The 16,936-nt window shown below is 50.8% G+C and overlaps 1 long non-coding RNA gene across 1 annotated transcript; it reads right to left on the bottom strand.

The window, feature by feature from the left end:
- Positions 1 to 9,875: 9,875 nt before the first annotated feature.
- Positions 9,876 to 11,779, bottom strand: LOC127912581 (uncharacterized). Its single transcript, XR_008083318.1, has 3 exons — positions 11,228 to 11,779; positions 10,933 to 11,005; positions 9,876 to 10,331 (listed from the first exon to the last, which is right to left on the bottom strand). It is a non-coding gene; the product is annotated as an uncharacterized LOC127912581 (long non-coding RNA).
- Positions 11,780 to 16,936: the final 5,157 nt, after the last annotated feature.

Genomic DNA, 16,936 nt, shown 5'->3' with positions numbered 1-16,936 from the left:
TTGTCTAGGTTAGGGAGGGTTTGGAGGTTAGGCCGTCATTGTCTAGGTTAGGGGAGGGTTTGGCTGGGGTAGACCACCGTCATTGTCTAGGTTAGGGGAGGGTTTGGCCGGGGTAGGCCGTCATTGTCTAGGTTAGGGAGGGTTTGGATGGGGTAGGCCGGGCATTGTCTAGGTTAGGGAGGGTTTGGATGGGGTATCCCGGCATTGTCTAGATTAGGGGAGGGTTTGGCCGGGGTAGGCCATCATTGTCTAGGTTAGGGGAGGGTTTGGATGGGGTAGACCGGCATTGTCTAGGTTAGGAGGATTGATGGGGTAGGCCGGCCTTGTCTAGGTTAGGGAGGGTTTGGCCGGGGGTAGACCGGCATTGTCTAGGTTAGGAGGGATTGGATGGGGAAGGGGCCTTGTCTAGGTTAGGGAGGGTTTGGATCGGGTAGGCCGGCATTGTCTAGGTTAGGGGAGGGTTTGGATGGGGTAGGCCATTGTCTAGGTTAGGGAGTGGTTTGGATGGGTAGACCGGCATTGTCTAGGTTAGGGAGGGTTTTGATGGGGTAGGCGGCATTGTCTAGATTACGGGAGGGTTTGGATGGGGTAGGCTGGCATTGTCTAGGTTAGGGGAGTGGTTTGGATGGGGTAGGTCATCATTGTCTAGGTTAGGGAGGGATTTGGATGTGGTAGGACATCATTGTCTAGGTTAGGGAGGGCTTGGATGGGGTTAGGCCATATTGTCTAGGTTAGGAGGGTTTCCGGGGTAGGTCATTGTCTAGGTTAGGGAGGTTTGGCCGGATAGGCGTATTGTCTAGGTTAGGGAGGGTTTGCCGGGGTAGGCCGTCATTGTCTAGGTTAGGGGAGGGTTTTGGATGTGGTAGGCCGTCATTGTCTAGGTTAGGGGAGGGTTGGATGTGGTAGGTCGTCATTGTCTAGGTTAGGGGAGGGTTTGGATGGGGGTAGGCCGTCATTGTCTAGGTTAGGGAGGGTTTGGATGGGGTAGGCCGTCATTGTCTAGGTTAGGGGAGGGTTTACCGGGTAGGCCGTCATTGTTCAGGTTAGGGGAGGGTTTGGATGGGGTAGGCCATCATTGTCAGGTTAGGGAGGGTTTGGAATGGGGTTTGAGGGGCCGGCATTGTCTAGGTTAGGGAGGTTTGGCCGGGGGTAGGCCGGCATTGTCTAGGTTAGGGAGGTTTGGATGGGGTAGGCCGTCATTGTCTAGGTTACGGGAGGGTTTGGCGGGGTAGGCCGTCATTGTCCAGGTTAGGGAGGGTTTGGATGGGGTAGGCCGTCATTGTCTAGGTTAGGGAGTGGTTTGGCCGGGGTAGGCGGCATTGTCTAGGTTAGGGAGGGTTTGGCCGGGTTAGGCCGTCATTGTCTAGGATTAGGGAGGGTTTGGCTGGGGTAGACCGTCATTGTCAGGTTAGGGAGGGTTTGGCCGGGTAGGCCGTCATTGTCTAGGTTAGGGAGGGTTTGGACGGGGGTAGGCGGCATTGTCTAGGTTAGGGAGTGGTTTGATGGGGTATCCCGGCATTGTCTAGATTAGGGGGAGGGTTTGGCCGGGGTAGGCCGTCATTGTCTAGGTTAGGGGAGGGTTTGGATGGGGTAGACCGGCATTGTCTAGGTTAGGGAGGATTGGTCAGCAGGCCGTCTTGTCTAGGTTAGGGAGGGTTTGGATGGGGTAGGCTGGCATTGTCTAGGTTAGGGGAGGGATTGGCCGGGAAGGCCGGCCTTGTCTAGGATTGGGAGGGTTTGGGATGGGGTAGGCCGGCATTGTCTAGGTTAGGGGGAGGGTTTGGCCAGGGGGTAGGGCCGTCATTGTCTAGGTTAGGGAGGGTTTGGATGGGGTAGACCCGGCATTGTCTAGGTTAGGGAGGGTTTTGCCGGGGTAGGCCGGCATTGTCTAGATTAGGGGAGGGTTTGGATGGGGTAGGCTGGCATTGTCTAGGTTAGGGAGGTTTGGCCGGGTAGGCCGTCATTGTCTAGGTTAGGGAGGGTTTGGATGTGGTAGGCCATCATTGTCTAGGTTAGGGAGGGTTTGGATAGGGTAGGGCCATCATTGTCTAGGTTGGGAGGGGTTTGGATGGGTACCGTCATTGTCTAGGTTAGGGAGGTTTGGCCGGGATAGGCCGTCATTGTCTAGGTTAGGGGAGGGTTTGGCCGGGGTAGACCGTCATTGTCTAGGTTAGGGAGGGTTTGGATCTGGTAGGCCGTCATTGTCTAGGTTAGGGGAGGGTTTGGATGGGGTAGGCCGTCATTGTCTAGGTTAGGGAGGGTTTGGATGGGGTAGGCCGTCATTGTCTAGGTTAGGGAGGTTTGGATGGGGTAGGCCGTCATTGTCTAGGTTAGGGAGGGTTTGGAGGGGTAGGCCGTCATTGTCTAGGTTAGGGAGGGTTTGGCCGGGTAGGGGCCATCATTGTCTAGGTTAGGGAGGGTTTGGATGGGGTAGGCCGGCATTGTCTAGGTTAGGGGAGGGTTTGGCCAGGAGGGTAGACGGCATTGTCTAGGTTAGGGAGGGTTTGGATGGGGTAGGCCGGCATTGTCTAGGTTAGGGAGGTTTGGATGGGGTAGGCCATTGTCTAGGTTAGGGAGGGTTTGGATGGGGTAGGCCGTCATTGTCAGGTTAAGGGGAGGGTTTGGCCGGGTAGGCCGTCATTGTCTAGGTTAGGGAGGGTTTGGATGGGGTAGACCGGCATTGTCTAGGTTAGGGGAGGGTTTGGCCGGGTAGGCCGGCATTGTCTAGATTAGGGAGGGTTTGGATGGGGTAGGTCAGGCATTGTCTCGGTTAGGGAGTGGCTTGGATGAGGTAGGCCGTCATTGTTCAGGTTAGAGAGGGTTTGGATGGGGTAGGCCGGCATTGTCTAGGTTAGGGGGGTTTGGCCGGAGGTAGGCGGCATTGTCTAGGTTAGGGAGGGTTTGGATGGGGTAGGCCGTCATTGTCTAGGTTAGGGGAGGGTTTGGATGGGGTAGACCGGCATTGTCTAGGTTAGGAGGATTTGGCCGGGGGTAGGCCGGCATTGTCCAGGTTAGGGGAGGTTTGGATGGGGTAGGCTGGCATTGTCCAGGTTAGGGAGGGTTTGGCCGGGGTAGGCCCGGCATTGTCTAGATTATGGGGAGGGTTTGGCCGGGGTAGGCCGGCATTGTCTAGATTAGGAGGGTTTGGATGGGGTAGGGCCGGCATTGTCTCGGTTAGGGAGGAGTTTGGATGGGGTGGCCGTCATTGTCTAGGTTAGGGGGGAGGGTTTGGATGGGGTAGCGGGGCACATTGTCTAGTTAGGAGGGTTTGGCCGAGGTAGGCCGGCATTGTCTAGGTTACGGGGAGGGTTTGGATGGGGTAGGCCGTCATTGTCTAGGTTAGGGAGGGTTTGGATGGGGTAGACCGGCATTGTCTAGGTTAGGGAGGATTTGGATGGGGTAGGCGGCATTGTCTAGATTAGGGGATGGGGCAGGCTTCCAGGATGGGGGTAGGCTGGCATTGTCTAGGTTAGGGGGAGGGTTTGGCCAGGGTAGAGCGGCATTGTCTAGATTAGGGGAGGGTTTGGATGGGGTAGGCTGGCATTGTCCAGGTTAGGGAGGGTTTGGATGGGGTAGGCCGTCATTGTCTAGGTTAGGGAGGGTTTGGATGTGGTAGGCCGTCATTGTCTAGGTTAGGGAGGGTTTGGATGGGGGTAGGCCATCATTGTCTAGGTTAGGAGGGTTTGGATGGGGTAGGCCGTCATTGTCTAGGTTAGGGAGGGTTTGGATGGGGTAGGCCATCATTGTCTAGGTTAGGGGAGGGTTTGGCCGGGTAGGCCGTCATTGTCTAGGTTAGGGAGGTTTGGATGGGGTAGGCCGGCATTGTCTAGGTTAGGAGGTTTGGATGGGGTAGGCCGGCATTGTCTAGGTTAGGGAGGGTTTGTATGGGGTAGGCCGGCATTGTCTAGGTTAGGGAGGGTTTGGCCGGGTAGGCCGGCATTGTCTAGGTTAGGGAGGGTTTGGATGGGGTAGGCAAGCATTGTCTAGGTTAGGGGGAGGGTTTGGCCGGGGTAGGCCGTCTTGTCTAGGTTAGGGGAGGGTTTGGATGGGGTAGACCGTCATTGTCTAGGTTAAGGGAGGGTTTGGCCCCGGGGTAGGCCGTCATTGTCTAGGTTAGGGGAGGGTTTGGATGGGGAACCGTCATTGTCTAGGTTAGGGGAGGGTTTTGGATGGTCTAGGTTAGAGGGTTTTGCCGGTATACGGCATTGTCTAGGTTAGGGGGGTTTGGATGGGTAGTAACCGGCATTGTCTAGGTTAGGGAGGGTTTGGCGGGGTAGACCGTCATTGTCTAGGTTAGGGGAGGGTTTGGATTGGGTAACGTCATTGTTCAGGTTAGGGAGGGTTTGGATGGGGTAGGGCCGTCAGTGTCTAGGTTAGGGGAGGGTTTGGATGAGGTAGGCCGTCAGTGTCCAGGTTAGGAGGGTTTACCGGGGTAGGCCGGCATTGTCTAGGTTAGGGAGGGTTTGGATGGGGTAGGCCGTCATTGTCTAGGGTTAGGGAGGTTTGGATGGGGTAGCCGTCATTGTCTAGGTTAGGGGAGTGGTTTGGATGGGGTAGCAGTCATTGTCTAGGTTAGGGGAGGGTTTGGATGGGGTAAATGCCCATTGTCTAGGTTAGGGAGGTTTGGATGGGGTAGGCCGTCATTGTCCAGGTTAGGGAGTGGATTTTGGCCGGGCAGCGTCATTGTCCAGGTTGGGGAGTGGTTTGGACGGGGCAGGCCGTCATTGTCCAGGTTAGGGAGGTTTGGACAGGGGGCCGTCATTGTCCAGGTTAGGGGAGGGATTAGGCCAGATTGTCAGGTAGGCCGTCATTGTCTAGGTTAGGGAGTGGTTTGGATGGGGTAGGTCATTGTCTAGGTTAGGGAGTGGTTTGGCCGGGCAGGGCCATCATTGTCTAGGTTAGGGAGCCTGGATGGGGTTAGGGTCGTATCACTGTCAGGTTAGGGAGGGTTTGGCACCGGGGCAGCCGTCATTGTCTAGGTTAGGGAGATGGTTTGGATGGGGCAGGCCGGCATTGTCCAGGTTAGGGAGTGGTTTGGCCGGGTAGGCGGCATTGTCAGGTTAGGGAGGGTTTGGATGGGGTAGGCCGGCATTGTCTAGGTTAGGGGAGGTTTGGCCGGGGTAGCCATTGTCTGTCTAGGTTAGGGAGGGTTTGGATGGGGTAGGCCGGCATTGTCTAGGTTAGGGAGGTTTGGATGGGGTAGGCCGGCATTGTCTAGGTTAGGGAGGGATTGGCGGGGTAGGCCCATTGTCTAGGTTAGGGGAGGGTTTGATGGGGTAGGCCGGCATTGTCTAGGTTAGGGAGGGTTTGGCCGGGGTAGGCCGGCATTGTCTAGGTTAGGGAGGGTTTGGATGGGGTAGACCGGCATTGTCTAGGTTAGGGGAGGGTTTGGCCGGGGTAGGCCGGCATTGTCTAGGTTAGGGGAGGGTTTGGATGGGGTAGGCCGTCATTGTCTAGGTTAGGGAGGGTTTGGATGTGGTAGGACGTCATTGTCAGGTTAGGGGAGGGTTTGGATGGGGTAGACCGGCATTGTCAGGTTAGGGAGGGTTTGGCCGGGGTAGGCCGGCATTGTCTAGATTAGGGGATGGGTTTGGATGGGGTAGGCCGTCATTGTCACAGGTTAGGGGAGGGTTTGGATGAGGTAGGCCACATTGTCTAGGTTAGGGAGGGTTTGGATGGGGTAGGGGCATTGTCTAGGTTAGGGGAGGGTTTGGCCGAGGTAGGCCGGCATTGTCTAGGTTAGGGGAGGGCTTGGATGGGGTAGGCCGGGTCATTGTCCAGGTTAGGGAGGGCTTGGTCATGGGGTAGACCCATTGTCTAGGTTAGGGAGGGTTTGGCCGGGTAGGCCGGCATTGTCTAGGTTAGGGGAGTGGTTTGGATGGGGTAGGCTCACTGTCTAGGTTAGGGAGGGTGGCCGGGCAATGGGCATTGTCTCAGATTAGGGAGGCTTGGATGGGCCTGGTCAGGCACTGTCCAGGTTAGGGGAGGGTTTGGCCGGCAGTAGGCCAGGCATTGTCCAGGTTAGGGGAGGGTTTGGATGATAGTCATTGTCCAGGTTAGGTTTGGATGGGGGTTTGGATGGGGTAGGCAGGTCGGCATCATTGTCTAGGTTAGGGAGGGTTTGGATGGGGTAGGTCGGCATTGTCTAGGTTAGGGGAGGGTTTGGATGGGGTAGACCGTCATTGTCCAGGTTAGGGGAGTTTGGCCTGGGGTAGGTCAGGTCATTGTCCAGGTTAGGGATGGGTTTGGATGGGGGCCGGCATTGTCTAGGTTAGGGAGGGTTTGGCCGAGGTAGGCCGGCATTGTCTAGGTTAGGGAGGGTTTATGGGGTATCATTGTCTAGGTTAGGGAGGGTTTGGATGGGGTAGGGCATTGTCTAGGTTAGGGAGGGCTTCGGGGTAGGCCGGCATTGTCTAGATTAGGAGTGGTTTGGATGGGGGCTGGCATTGTCTAGGTTAGGGAGGGTTTGGCCGGGTAGGCCGGCATTGTCTAGATTAGGGGAGGGTTTGGATGGGGTAGGCTGGCATTGTCTAGGTTAGGGGAGGGGTGGCCGGTAGGCCGTCATTGTCTAGGTTAGGGAGGGTTTGGATGGGGTAGGCCGTCATTGTCTAGGTTAGGGAGGGTTTGGATGGGGTAGGCCGTCATTGTCTAGGTTAGGGGAGGGTTTGGATGGGGTAGGGTCATTGTCTAGGTTAGGGAGGGTTTGGCCAGGGTAGGCCATCATTGTCTAGGTTAGGGAGGGTTTGGATGGGGTGTCTAGGTTAGGGAGGGTTTGGATGGGGTAGGCCGGCATTGTCTAGGTTAGGGGAGGGTTTGGCCGGGGTAGGCCGTCATTGTCTAGGTTAGGAGGTTTGTATGGGGTAGGCCGGCATTGTCTAGGTTAGGGGAGGGCCTATGGGGTAGGCCGGCATTGTCTAGGTTAGGGAGGGTTTGGATGGGGTAGGCCGGCATTGTCTAGGTTAGGGAGGGTTTGATGGGTAGGCCGGCATTGTCTAGGTTAGGAGGGTTTGGATGGGGTAGGCCGTCATTGTCTAGGTTAGGGAGGGTTTGGGGGGTAGGCCGTCATTGTCTAGGGGTTAGGGAGGGTTTGGATGGGGTAGGCCGGCATTGTCTAGGTTAGGGGAGGGTTTGGCCGGGGTAGGGTCATTGTCTAGGTTAGGGGGAGGTTTGGGGGTAGGCCGTCATTGTCTAGGTTAGGGAGGGTTTGGATGGGGTAGGCATTGTCTAGGTTAGGGAGGGTTTGGCCGGGTCGTCATTGTCTAGGGGGAGGGTTTGGCTGGGGTAGGCCGTCATTGTCTAGGTTAGGGAGGGTTTGGATGGGGTAGGCATTGTCTAGGTTATGGGAGGGTTTGGATGAGGTAGGCCTTCAGTGTCTAGGTTAGGGAGGGTTTGGATGGGGTAGGCCGGCATTGTCTAGGTTAGGGAGGGTTTGGCCGGGGTAGGCCGGCATTGTCTAGGTTAGGGGAGGGTTTGGATGGGGTAGGCCGGCATTGTCTAGGTTAGGGAGGGTTTGGCCGGGTAGGCCGTCATTGTCTAGGTTAGGGGAGGGTTTGGAGTGGGGGTAGGCCATCATTGTCTAGGTTAGGGGAGGGTTTGGATGGGGTAGGCCGTCATTGTCTAGGTTAGGGAGGTTTTGGATGGGGTAGGCGTCATTGTCTAGGTTAGGGGAGGGTTTGGCGTTGGGGTAGGCCGTCATTGTCTAGGTTAGGGGAGGTTTGGATGGGTAGGCCATCATTGTCTAGGTTAGGGGAGGGTTTGGATGGGGTAGGCCGTCATTGTCTAGGTTAGGGAGGGTTTGGATGGGGTAGGCCGTCATTGTCTAGGTTAGGGAGGGTTTGGATGGGGTAGGCCGTCATTGTCTAGGTTAGGGAGGGGAGGGTCATTGTCTAGGTTAGGGGAGGGTTTGGCCGGGGTAGGCCGTCATTGTCTAGGTTAGGGGAGGGTTTGGATGGGGTAGGCCGGCATTGTCTAGGTTAGGGGAGGGTTTGGATGGGGTAGGCCGTCATTGTCTAGGTTAGGGGAGGGTTTGGATGGGGTAGGCCGGCATTGTCTAGGTTAGGGGAGGGTTTGGCCGGGGTAGGCCGGCATTGTCTAGGTTAGGGGAGGGTTTGGATGGGGTAGGCCGGCATTGTCTAGGTTAGGGGAGGGTTTGGCCGGGGTAGGCCATCATTGTCTAGGTTAGGGGAGGGTTTGGATGGGGTATGCCGGCATTGTCTAGGTTAAGGGGAGGGTTTGGATGGGGTAGGCCGTCATTGTCTAGGTTAGGGAGGGTTTGGATGGGGTAGACCGGCATTGTCTAGGTTAGGGGAGGTTTGGCCGGGGTAGGCCGGCATTGTCTAGGATTAGGGAGGGTTTGGATGGGGTAGGCCGGCATTGTCTAGGTTAGGGGAGGGTTTGGCGGGGGTAGGCCGTCATTGTCTAGGTTAGGGGAGGGTTTGGCCGGGGTAGGCCGGCATTGTCTAGGTTAGGGGAGGGTTTGGCCGGGGTAGGCCGGCATTGTCTAGGTTAGGGGAGGGTTTGGACGGGGTAGGCCGTCATTGTCTAGGTTAGGGGAGGGTTTGGATGGGGTAGGCCGGCATTGTCTAGGTTAGGGGAGGGTTTGGTCGGGGTAGGCCGTCATTGTCTAGGTTAGGGGAGGGTTTGGATGGGGTAGGCCATCATTGTCTAGGTTAGGGAGGGTTTGGCCGGGGTAGGCCGGCATTGTCTAGATTAGGGGAGGGTTTGGATGGGGTAGGCTGGCATTGTCTAGGTTAGGGGAGGGTTTGGATGGGGTAGGCGGCATTGTCTAGATTAGGGAGGGTTTGGATGGGGTAGGCTGGCATTGTCTAGGTTAGGGGAGGGTTTGGCCGGGGTAGGCCGTCATTGTCTAGGTTAGGGAGGGTTTGGATGGGATAGGCCGTCATTGTCTAGGTTAGGGGAGGGTTTGGATGGGGTAGGCCGTCATTGTCTAGGTTAGGGAGGGTTTGGATGGGGTAGGCCGTCATTGTCTAGGTTAGGGGAGGGTTTGGCCGGGGTAGGCCGTCATTGTCTAGGTTAGGGGAGGGTTTGGCCGGGGTAGGCCGTCATTGTCTAGGTTAGGGGAGGGTTTGGCTGGGGTAGGCCGGCATTGTCTAGGTTAGGGGAGGGTTTGGATGGGGTAGCCGTCATTGTCTAGGTTAGGGAGGGTTTGATGGGGTAGGCCGTCATTGTCTAGGTTAGGGAGGGTTTGGATGAGGTAGGCCGTCAGTGTCAGGTTAGGGAGGGTTTGGATGGGGTGGCCGGCATTGTCTAGGTTAGGGGAGGGTTTGGCCGGGGTAGGCCGTCATTGTCTAGGTTAGGGGAGGGTTTGGATGTGATAGGCCGTCATTGTCTAGGTTAGGGAGGGTTTGGATGGGGTAGGCCGTCATTGTCTAGGTTAGGGGAGGGTTTGGATGGGGTAGGCCGTCATTGTCTAGGTTAGGGGAGGGTTTGGCCGGGGTAGGCCGTCATTGTCTAGGTTAGGGGAGGGTTTGGATGGGGTAGGCCGGCATTGTCTAGGTTAGGGGAGGGTTTGGCCGGGGTAGGCCGTCATTGTCTAGGTTAGGGGAGGGTTTGGCCGGGGTAGGCCGTCATTGTCTAGGTTAGGGGAGGGTTTGGATGGGGTAGGCCGTCATTGTCTAGGTTAGGGGAGGGTTTGGATGGGGTAGGCCGTCATTGTCTAGGTTAGGGGAGGGTTTGGATGGGGTAGGCCGGCATTGTCTAGGTTAGGGGAGGGTTTGGTTTAGGCCGGCATTGTCAGGTTAGGTAGGGTTTGGATAAGAAGGTTTGTTGGCGGGGGTAGGCCGTCATTGTCTAGGTTAAGTATCGCCGATACCAGGTCAGTTGAATAAGCGATAGCAGCGTTTTGTGTCGGCCAACCTGTAACGTGCAGTAATGGATGACAAAAATCTTTGGTGATTTCTCATCTCATTATCTGGTGTACAATCTGCAGCTATGTTATGGACATCTCACACATATTTGCCAACATTAATTTCCAAACATACATAGCTATATGAATCACATTATTTACACTAATGGAAGAGATAACAGCTGGGTAAAGTTGTGTCATATGCTATATATATATATATATATATATATGGATGGATGGTGTGGGAATAAAATAAGTGTTTGAGTGGTAGGTTGTGTAGTAGCCATGAGAACCTTATTCATACTGCTCCTCATAAACCTGATCCAATGACAAGTGAGTGGGAGGTGGTGTGTAGTAGCCATGAGAACCTTATTCATACTGCTCATCATAAACCTGATCCAATGACAAGTGAGTGGGAGGTTGTGTAGTAGCCATGAGAACCTTATCCATACTGCTCCTCATAAACCTGTCCAATGACAGTGAGTGGGAGGTTGGATGCCATGAGAACCTTATCCATACTTCCTCATCTGATCCAATGACAAGTGAGTGGGAGGTTGTGTAGTAGCCATGAGAACCTTATCCATACTGCTCCTCATAAACCTGATCCAATGACAAGTGAGTGGGAGGTTGTGTAGTAGCCATGAGAACCTTATCCATAGCTCCTCATAAACCTGATCCAATGACAAGTTGGGAGGTTGTTTAGCCATGAGAACCTTATCCATACTGCTCCTCATAAACCTGATCCAATGACAGCTGGGTAATGAGAACCTTATCCATACTGCTCCTCATAAACCTGATCCAATATGAGTGGATCCAAGGTTGTGTAGTAGCCATGAGAACCTTATCCATACTGCTCCTCATAAACCTGATCCAATGACAAGTGAGTGGGAGGTTGTGTAGTAGCCATGAGAACCTTATCCATACTGCTCCTCATAAACCTGATCCAATGACAAGTGAGTGGGAGGTTGTGTAGTAGCCATGAGAACCTTATCCATACTGCTCCTCATAAACCTGATCCAATGACAAGTGAGTGGGAGGTTGTGTAGTAGCCATGAGAACTCATAAACCTGATCCAATGACAAGTGAGTGGGAGGTTGTGTAGTAGCCATGAGAACCTTATCCATACTGCTCCTCATAAACCTGATCCAATGACAAGTGAGTGGAAGGTTGTGTAGTAGCCATGAGAACCTTATTCATACTGCTCCTCATCATAAACCTGATCCAATGACAAGTGAGTGGGAGGTTGTGTAGTAGCCATGAGAACCTTATCCATACTGCTCCTCATAAACCTGATCCAATGACAAGTGAGTGGGAGGTTGTGTAGTAGCCATGAGAACCTTATTCATACTGCTCCTCATAAACCTGATCCAATGACAAGTGAGTGGGAGGTTGTGTAGTAGCCATGAGAACCTTATCCATACTGCTCCTCATAAACCTGATCCAATGACAAGTGAGTGGGAGGTTGTGTAGTAGCCATGAGAACCTTATCCATACTGCTCCTCATAAACCTGATCCAATGACAAGTGAGTGGGAGGTTGTGTAGTAGCCATGAGAATCTTATTCATACTGCTCCTCATAAACCTGATCCAATGACAAGTGAGCGGATGTGTAGGTTCAGCAAAGGTGGCACCAGTACTCATGCCGGCAATAGAGATACACTGATTCCCTAGAGCAGGGGTATTGAACTCTTAGCCTGCGAGGTCTGGAGACGACTGCAAGATTTCTGTTCTACCTGATAATTAACTGTACACACCTGGTGTCCCAGCTCTAAAGGAGTCCCTGATTAGAGGAGAACAATGAAAAAATGCAGTGAAAATAACTTGGAGGTCCAGAGTTGAGTTTGAGGGCCCTGGAGGATGATGGCTGAAAGAGACCAGAGGCACAGAGGTGTGTATTCTATATTCCACAAATAAAGCAAGAAGAATTTAGAAAATGGTTTTGCTATTAAGTTGTTTGTTTGTTCTAGTGTTTCTCCCCCTGAATGATGGTGATATGTTTATATTTTTATTTTACATACATTTTTTTTAACCTATAATGCCCTTCATGGTGACATTTGATAAGTCGCCAGTAGGGGGCACTACAGTGTGTGATATAAAATCTTCACCTTTCACCATACGCTCAAATGACGGTAGAGTCCTGTTTCTTAATCCTGGTCCTGGGGACCTCAAGGGACACGCGTTTTGTTTTTTTGTCCTAGCACTACACAGTTGATTCAAATGATCAACTCAACATCAAGCTTTGATTATTTGAATCAGGTGTGTAGTGCTTGTGCAAAAAAACAAAATGTTTGTCCCTTTAGGTCCCCAGAACCAGGATAAAGAAACACAACTCTAAATTAAAAATGTCTCTCCTTTGTGTCCCCAGAACCAGGATAAAGAAACACAACTCTAAATTAAAAATGTCTCCCCAGAACCAGGATAAAGAAACACAACTCTAAATTAAAAATGTCTCCCCTTTGTGTCCCCAGAACCAGGATAAATAAACACAACTCTAAATTAAAAATGTCTCCCCAGAACCAGGATAATAAAGAAACACAACTCTAAATTAGAAATGTCTCCCCAGAACCAGGATAAAGAAACACAACTCTAAATTAGAAATGTCTCCCCAGAACCAGGATAAAGAAACACAACTCTAAATTAAAAATCTCTCCCCAGAACCAGGATAAAGAAACACAACTCTAAATTAGAAATGTCTCCCCAGAACCAGGATAAAGAAACACAACTCTAAATTAGAAATGTCTCCCCAGAACCAGGATAAAGAAACACAACTCTAAATTAAAAATGTCTCCCCAGAACCAGGATAAAGAAACATTGCGAGTAGATGACATAATCCCAATGGTTTTATTTTTTTTCCATTTATTACAATTAATAACAGTCTGTTTTCATAAATAATGCAGAATAAATACCTTGCAGTTAAAATCTCAAGTACTGTATGATTAGTTGGATTGGATGATCTAACCATAATATGACCTGTATTCGGTGATGCTGTCCATCTCTTTCTGTCAGTCTGACTTAATCTTCCTGACATTGTCACTGACCTTTGAAGTGCCACTAAACCTGTTTAAAATGACATCACTAACATGATTTGTGGCATTGGCTGCCAGAGCTAGCTAGAGAATGACTGAATGGTATTCACGGCTTCACTCTTATTGCATCACAATAGACCATTAGGCCTCACTGTCACCACGGTTACTGGGGTGTCCTATGCAATAGCCCGTTTTAGAAACCCACATACTTTGTATTACACCTAAACTTTTTCAATTAAATAAATCAAAAACAAACAAAGAAAGAGATGGAGAAACAGTATAATTTAAGAATTCATCTAAATTGCAAGTTCAATTTAAGGACATGTAATACCTACAGTATGTGAAAAAAAACAGTCAATGCATCGGCTCAATACGATGGAAGATGTGGTTTCTGTTAGTAGAGATGTTTCTGTGGTATGTGTTTTTCTCGTGAAATGAAAGCAAGCATTGCAAGTACAGTAGTTTTATGATAGACATCCAAGCATTTCTTTAACATATGTTGGCTACTAAGTTACATCCAAAGCAAATAATTAATTAACATAAACATGATGCATACAATGATTATCCTCAGTCATATTGCAACAGGGGGGAGTTTCAGAGTGCATTTTATCTGTGCTTATAACTAAGTGCTTCTTTAAAAGTACCCTGGCAGGCAGCCCTGCCACAAAAACAAAAATGTTGGCTCTTTGATGGCAATCACCTCACAATTAAGGCCTGGACAAATATACTTGACTCTGTAAAGAATAATCTCAGCTAAAGCCCAACACATACAGTTGAAGTCGAAAGTTTACATATACCTTAGCCAAAGACATTTAAACTCAGTTTTTCAAAATGTCTTATATTTAATTCTTGTAAAGAATTCCCTGTTTTAGGTCAGTTAGGATCACCACTTCATTTTAAGAATGTGAAATGTCAGAATAATAGTATAGAGTGATTTATTTCAGCTTTTATTTCTTTCATTACATTCCCACTGGGTCAGAAGTTTACATACACTCAATTAGTATTTGGTAGCATTGCCTTTAAATTGTTTAACTTGGGTCAAATCTTTCAGGTAGCCTTCCACAAGCTTCCCACAACAAGTTGGGTGAACTTTGGCCCATTCCTCCTGACAGAGCTGGTGTAACTGAGTCGGGTTTGTAGACCTCCTTTGCTCGCATACGCTCCTTCAGTTCTGCCCACAAATTTTCTATAGGATTGAGGTCAGGGCTTTGTGATGGCCACTCCAATACCTTGACTTTGTTGTCCTTAAATCATTTTGCCACAACTTTGGAAGTATGCTTGGAGTCATTGTCCATTTGGGAGATCCATTTGCAACCAAGCTTTAACTTTCTGACTGATGTCTTGAGATGTTGCTTCAATATATCCACATAATTTTTCCTTTCTCATGATGCCATCTATTTTGTGAAGTGCACCAGTCCCTCCTGCAGCAAAGCACCTCTACAACATGAGGCTGCCACCCCTGTTCTTCACGGTTGGGATGGTGTTCTTTGGCTTGCAAGCCTCCCATTTTTTCCTCCAAACATAATGATGGTCATTATGGCCAAACAGTTACATTTTTGTTTCATCAGACCAGAGGACATTTCTCCAAAAAGTACGATCTTTGTCCCCATGTGCAGTTGCAAACCGTAGTCTGACTTTTTTTATGCCAGTTTTGGAGCAGTGGCTTCTTCCTTGCTGAGTGGCCTTTCAGGTTATGTCGAAATAGGACTCATTTTACTGTGGATATAAATACTTTTGTACCTGTTTCCTCCAGCATCTTCACAAGGTCCTTTGCTGTTGTTCTGGGATTGATTTGCACTTTTCGCACCAAAGTACGTTCATCTCTAGGAGACAGTACGAGTCTCCTTCCTGAGCGGTATGACGGCTGCGTGGTCCCATGGTGTTTCTACATGCATACTATTGTTTGTACAGATGAACGTGGTACCTTCAGGCGTTTGGAAATTGCTCCCAAGGATGAACCAGACTTGTGGAGGTCTACATTTTTTTCTGAGGTCTTGGCTGATTTCTTTTGATTTTCCCATGATGTCAAGCAAAGAGGCACCGAGTTTGAAGGTAGACCTTGAAATACATCCACAGTTTATAGGTGGGTTGTTTATAGTTTATAGGTGGGTTGCGAAGGGTAGAAACATTGGGATGGGATGGGAGGTTGGGGTGGTGGCATGTTGGCTGGGTGGGGTTTGGTGAATGGGATGGGATTTTGGGGGTGGAGGCATGTTGGCTGGGTGGGGTTTGGTGAATGGGATTGGAGGTTGGGGGTGGAGGCATGTTGGCTGGGTGGAGTTGTGTGAATGGGATGGGGGGTTGGGGTGGAGGCATGTTGGCTGGGTGGAGTTGTGTGAATGGGATGGGAGGTTGGGGTGGAGTCATGTTGGCTGGGTGGGGTTGTGTGAATGGGATGGGGGTTTGGGGTGGAGGCATGTTGGCTGGGTGGGGTTGTGTGAATGGGATGGGGGGTTGGGGGTGGAGGCATGTTGGCTGGGTGGGGGGGTTGGGGGTTTGGGGGTGGAATGAATGGATGGGGGTTTGGGGGTGGAGGCATGTTGGCTGGGTGGGGTTGTGTGAATGGGATGGGGGTTTGGGGGTGGAGGCATGTTGGCTGGGTGGGGTTGTGTGAATGGGATGGGGGTTTGGGGGTGGAGGCATGTTGGCATGTTGGCTGGGTGGGGGGGTGAATGGGATGGGGGTTTGGGGGTGGAGGCATGTTGGCTGGGTGGGGTTGTGTGAATGTGATGGGAGGTTGGGGTGGAGGCATGTTGGCTGGGTGGGGTTGTGTGAATGGGATGGGGGTTTGGGGGTGGAGGCATGTTGGCTGGGAGGGGGTTGGGGTGTGAATGGGATGGGAGGTTGGGGTGGAGGCATGTTGGCTGGGTGGGGTTGTGTGAATGTGATGGGAGGTTGGGGTGGAGGCATGTTGGCTGGGTGGGGTTTGGTGAATGTGATGGGAGGTTGGTGGTGGAGGCCCCTTCTTTTTTAAAAATGTGTTATTACTTCAACTTTATAATATGATCAAAATGATCAATACATTTTAGTTATGTACAGCAGGTAGCCTAGCGGTTCAGAGGGTTAGTTCAGTAACCGGAAGGTTGTAGGTTTGAATCCCTGAGACGGCAAGGTGGAAAAATATGCCGTTCTGCCCTTGAGCAAGGCAGTTAACACCAACAACAACTGCTCCCAGGGTGCAGCGGACGTCGATTAAGGCAGCTCCCCGCACCTCTCTGATTCAGGTTGGGTTAAATGCAGAAGACGCATTCAGTTTTGCAACTGACTAGGTATCAGTCTGTATTCTATTCATTATGTTCTGTGGGAAATAATGAATTGAAAATATATGAAGAGAATATGGATTGAGGGTCATTTAAATATTGTAACATTAACCCCCCGCCCACCCCCACAAAAAAATGACAAAATATGTTTAAATATTTGCCACAAAAAAAGGTAGACTTGGATGACTGATAGGCCTCCTCATAGTCTGATGAGGTGTCCTCTTTGGAGATGGAGAATTTCCCCGTCTACACATGTAGAAGAACTGTGTGTACGAATGAAAATGCCTCTGCTAAAGATGATGAGCTTAATAAAAGTGTCCCTACCCTTTCCTCTTCTGAGATGGTAGAAGATAACTGCATCTCCCTCAGTAAGCAGACAGACCACAAAACCACAGAACACTCAACCTTTCCACTTAGCTGGCATTTCTCTTATCTCAGCCACAGCCACAGCCTAACATGATGACATCTAGCTGAGGGTCTCAGATGATTTTGTTTGCTCATGAAAAACATAGTTGTTCAAGTTAAACTCATTTATGTTGAAATATGGCATATGATACCTTACATGTAAAAAAAAAAATATATAATAATGTTTTATTGTCACATACACCAAATAGGTGCAATGAAATGTGTTGTTTTACAGGTTCAGCCGTAGTAATACAGCGCCTCCGGAGAAAATGATGGTTACGTTTCTTGCTCAAAGGCACATTAAACAGTTTTTACACTTTTGTCGGCTCGGGTATTCAAACGCAGCAACCTTTCAGTTACTGGCCCAATTCTCTAACCGTC

The sequence above is a fragment of the Oncorhynchus keta genome, chromosome 27 (assembly GCF_023373465.1).
Source record: "Oncorhynchus keta strain PuntledgeMale-10-30-2019 chromosome 27, Oket_V2, whole genome shotgun sequence".
In the NCBI taxonomy this organism is placed as follows: Eukaryota; Metazoa; Chordata; class Actinopteri; order Salmoniformes; family Salmonidae; genus Oncorhynchus; species Oncorhynchus keta.
This window is presented reverse-complemented; position numbering and strand designations above follow the sequence as displayed.